We start from the raw sequence: 5837 nt of genomic DNA, 5'->3' as shown, positions 1-5837 counted from the left end.
ATATATATATATAATAAATAAATAAATACAAGAAAACACTAAGAAAGTTAAGAAAAACAATAAGTATCATTTATTGCGCTTAAGCTGCAAGTAAACAGCACTCATTAGATAAGTTCAAAATGAAGAATAAAACAAAGAAAAATTATAGACATATGAAAAAAAGGGGGGGGAGAAATAATAAGTAAAAGATTAACAAACAACAGTTTAAAGAAAAAAAATGATGAAATTTTATTCAAAAAACCAGAAGAAAAAAAAAGATATAATCTTCTCATCAGCCCACACGATTATATCCGCAAAACAGAGTGCTTTCTGATATTGTATCAATAACTTTCTTAACTTTTTTCGTGTTTTCTTGTATGCATTTATTTATATATATATATATATATATACACACTTATGTGCGTGTGTGTATGTATGTAATTTAAAATATTATACAGAATGCCAGTGATAATTTTTAAAAAAATTCGAAATCTAAAAAATATTTAATGCGATTAACAATTTATGCTCGCTTTAGTTCCGATTCTCTGAAGGCACCTCTAAAAATTATAAACTGGTATCAATTTTATTTAAATTTTTTTAAAAAGGTTTTAGTATTAGTTTTACTTTATATTTAAAATTTCCAAGCCAGCAGCATTCCAAATCGAAATATATCTACATAGATCTAATAACTACTTTGGAAACTATAAACCTTATAAGATGCAATTTTTAATACATTACTACTTAATATATTGTATATTACTACTGCCTTTCAGATCATTCCATGTACATACAAGCCATGTGGAGTCTATTAAAAGAATCTATTTTTTGGACCTGTTTTATTTTTATTTGATACATTTAGTATTTGTAATACTAATTGTTCCAATTGTAATTTGCAATACTAAGAAAAGTGCACGTATAAAACAATGTTACACAAAAGTATTCTTGTATCAAGTAATATTTTGATTTGATAAATTTGATATTTGTAATAATAAATGTTCGAATTGTAATTTGTAATACTAAAACAATTGTATGTATAAAACAATATTACACGAAAATATTCTTGTGTCAAATAATATTTATTTTCAGAAACGTTTGTTTTAAATGTCCCAACAATTTTATTGTCATATTTTTTTTAAATAGTTTATCAATCAAAGAAATAAATGCATTAAGTAATAAATTAAAGTTAAAATCAGTCACTTAGTTTAAAAATTCTTTCGTTAATTTTTATCAGTAATTATAATCAATGAATCTTTCTTTTTTTAGAAACCACATACGATTAACAAACTTCGATGTTTATACCAGTCTTAATAAATTTCAATGATTCATTTTTACTGATAATGAGCTTTTCTGATAATGCTAATACTTTTTCACTCAAATATTTTAAGCTCTAATAATTAATTTTAATCACTTTTATTAATCTGAAATGATCGAGACAATTAAAGAAATGTTTTAAGAGCTTCATTATACCAATAATCATTAAAACACAACTTCGATATTTTGCTTTTTAGTTATTTCTAAGTATTTTTTCTCAACTAATTGCTGATTAAATAAAAAAACATTCTTTCTCATAGGAAAATTTTTTCCATTTTTGGGTAAATGTTTTTTCTTTATTTCGTGCATAAGATTTTAATAAATGTAACGAAATTGTACCATTTTTTTCTGAATAATTGCTGGATTTATGTCTTGATTTAAGAGGAGCGTTTAGTTTCTTATGAAGGTAGTTCATTTCCTTTTTAGCATTTACTTAGTTTGTTATGTCTTTCTCTTATGAGTTCGAATTCACTTAATTTTAGAACTTTTTAACTGTAATGCAGTGTTGAAAAACAAAAGTCAACTCAATCAACAGTAGGGAAAAATTATTGGATTAGATTAAATATATATTTTTAAGGCACGCAATGCTCTAAATTATTATAAATTCCAAGTAACGTGAATGGGAACCCTTATTCAGTATGAGCTTTAATTGAAGCGAAATGAACATTATTTATCAATAGAAAAACACTATATTGCGTTAACCTTTAAGGTTGCATACGTAGTGAAAAAAAAATCTTGCATTCATCAAAACTAAATATGACTAGCATAAAAGAAGCAAAATAAGTAAAATATAGGAAAACTGCTATAAAAAAGGTAAAAAAAAAAATAGAAAGAAAAAGATGAAAGAAAGGGTACTTATCAGTTCTCTATCACTTAAGAGCACTGATAATTTCTGATTTACGCCGGTCACTAAATATTGATAATTTATGTACTGTCGAGTATTAAATACGATGTTTTGGAAATTTTTCAATGTTAAACATACTTATTAAATTCATAACTATCACGATCATAATCGTAAACTTTAATTATTATTGATTAAGATTATAATTTGATCATTATCGATGATCATTAGTAAAAAAATTGATCATTATTAAAAAAAATTATTATTAAAAACCTTTGATCATTATTAAAAAAAATCAAATTCAAGTTTCATTTGTTTCAAGGTTATTTTGACATCTTTTTGTTCCTCCATTATGAAAAACACTTTTTTGGAGTGTGAAACTGTAGGGATTATATTTCCCAGATTGCAGCTACCTACGATATTTTATGGTAGAAAATACAAATTTATTGAACAAAAAGTTAAACTTAGTTAGAAAAATGTTTTGCGTCTGTTTCTAGAAATTTACTTGTAGTTAGTTCAAATTAATTATCGTATTTTAGATCACACTTTTGAGTCATCAAGATAGGCACTTAGTTCGCGAAAATCTGCTTATTAGATGAAAAGTTATTTTTCGATACCACAACTTTTACTTTTCCAACCCTTCCCATGCTAACAATGACCTTACTAATGCGCCATTTAAAATGATAGTTTTTTCCCCTCATCTAAATATTTATTTGAAACCTAAAGTTCGTCATTTTTTTAATTCCTGTTCTCACGTGAGTTATGAAGGAATATATATATACAACTAGGGTGTTGAATATGGAGAATGGTTGATGTTGCTATGGCTATAGACTTTCGTCTCGATCTGATCATTCTGTTTACATCACCTGTTTCACGCTCTAGTTTAAGCAAACTCCAGAAAGTCGAGTGATTGCATGCAATTTTTTTCGGCAATCACTAGATCAGCAGTGTTGGTAATTCCTTCTTCAGCTAAAGCAAATGCTACACATTATTTTCCTTGATTCATTTGAAGTTACGAATCCATCCTCTTATTATTTGAATACTTGATCTCCTATCTAGAATTTCAGCAATTATTCTAAATTTATGTGTAAACAACTAGTGCAATAGCATTAAAAAACATCAATTTTTAAAGGTGATGCAACCTTTTTTTGTCCACCTCTTTAAATAAAACAGCTTAATGCTAATGATTTCACTACTGCTAACACGGCAATTTTAAGATTTAATTCTGTGTAATATTGTCATGTAGATTGAATCTAAATCAGTACAGAAAGTTAAAGAGATTTATTAAGAACCTTCAAGCGTACAGGGAACAAAGCAATTGGCGTTTCGACTGGAACACCTGATTAATAAATGGAACTTAATAGGACTCATAAAATGGAACAGATGACAAATTAGAGCACTCAAGAAGATGCAGAAATGATACATAAAAACTTACATTACATTTACAGATTTTTCTCTTCGATTCTGAGTATGAAGCTGGGTATCTTTCTCTCAAGGACAACGACTCTAACTGACACACGTCAATCTTCCATCTATATAAAAATGAATGTCCGTCTGTGTGTCCTTAATAGACTCCTAAACCACCTGACAGAAAGCAATGAAATTTGGCATACAGATAGTTTCAAGCGCGAAGAAGGTCACTGTCAACTATAGAACATTTTACGACAAATCGTTCTAATAGGATGAGCGAAAAACGAAATGGAATTTTCCGATTGGTTAAGCGTTAGTCATTGTTTTAAATTTAACACACAGATATTTTAAACACACACATATTTTTCACATATTTTAAAGATACATCAGTGATAATTGTTAGCTTATAGCTCTGTTTGATCAAAAAATAGTTTATTGCACGGATTTAAATATTTAACTATTTTATATTCGCTTTGTCAGATGAATTCAATGAACATTACGCGTGTACTACGTCGCCGAATTTATACTTTGTCTGATATCACGTGTTTCTATTTTATTTATATTGATTCTTTTAAGCGTGTTTCTGAAAAATTGCTTATTTAAAACCAACGGTAATTGAATAGTAACACAATATTTATGTAATCAAAAGCAAAAAATTAATGGGAAAGTGGTACTAATTCGTTTAGGAGAAACATAAGAAATTGGTACCAATGAGGCTTAATTACGCCAATCATGATTAATTACTTAAGGTATGCATATTGAAATAAAATAAAAAGCAATATACTAGAAAGCAAAATAAATAGAGTAAAGGTATTTATTTGTCTATAAGAATCGAAAGAAATAGTCATACTATTATAGGCGACAATGATGCTTAATTAATGTTGGTAATATGCATTAATTGAAATAAGAAAAGTGACTTCTGCGCTAAAAAGCAAAAATAAGTAGAAATGATACTTATTGGCTTTCTGAGTAACCGTAAAAAAATCTACATATTATTATTGACACTAATACTCAATTAATTTTAAAAATGTGTATTAATTGAAATAAAATAAAATAAGCTATGTGCAGAAAAGCCAAGCTCATGGAAGAAAGATTAACTGGAAATTCGCTTAAGAAAACCGTAGAAAATCGTCAATCACAGATGAGACTTAATTCATATGAATTACTGACGGTAATATGTACTACTGGTATTATGGTAAGTGGCGAATTGGTTTTGATAAGAATTCAACAACGGGTTTTCCGTAGTTTCAAAAAATATTTTTTCCAGTGGTAGCTAAGATAGTATATTAATATTTTAAAGAATTAGAATTAAAAGAAATTTTTTCCACCACTACTTATAAATATTTTAACAGTAAATTAAAGGTCAGATAGAAAAAAAGGTCATGCTCCAAAATCCTTATGAAGCTTTAATGTATTTTTTAAAAAAAAAATCGGCTTTAGTTGGCTGCCACTGACAAATATGTATAAACTCAAATGTTGGAGGATTATGTAATAAGTACCAAATATACTTATATAGGTATAAAATATTACATTGATATATTTGGTGATGATCTATTTGGTTCGCCTAATTTAGGTAATATATGCATATTGAAATAAAATAAATGAACAATGTATTAGAACGCAAAAGTATTGGAGTAAAGATATTTATTTAGAACCATAGGAAATCATCATACAATCATTAACGACAATGATGCTTAAATAATGTTAGTAATATGTAAATTGATATAAAGAAAATTTACGTACTAAAAAGCAAAAATAATGGAGACTATATACTTATTCTTTTTGGTTAACCGTAAAAAATCCCGATATTATTATTGATACTATTGCTTGATTATTACTGATAATATGAATTAATTGAAATAAAACAAAACAAGCTATGTGCTAAAAAGCGAATTTAAAGGAAAAAAAGGTTTATATGAAATTCTTTTGGAAAACCGTAGAAAATCGCTATTTACGGATGACACTTACTTATTGTGCACTACTGAAGTTATTATGTTTTACTGGTATTATGGTAATTGGTGTAGTTTTGATAACAATTCTGCAACTGGTTTTACGTAATTTCAGAAATTATTTTTTTCAGTGGTACCAAAGATATTGTATTAATATTTTAATGGATTAGAACATAGATTCTCAAACTTTTTAACGTTGCCGCCCCCTTAAGGAGCAAAAAACATTTCAACGCCCCCCTTTGTGAAAATCCAATTATTTAGAGCATGGTGACGGAGGGAGGTGTGGATTATAAGAGCCAACATTAAGCAATTTATTAAGAGTTCAATTTGTTTGGCTTTTAAAAAAA

The sequence above is a fragment of the Parasteatoda tepidariorum genome, chromosome 8 (assembly GCF_043381705.1).
Source record: "Parasteatoda tepidariorum isolate YZ-2023 chromosome 8, CAS_Ptep_4.0, whole genome shotgun sequence".
Lineage (NCBI taxonomy): Eukaryota > Metazoa > Arthropoda > Arachnida > Araneae > Theridiidae > Parasteatoda > Parasteatoda tepidariorum.
Note: the sequence above shows the minus strand (reverse complement) of the source record.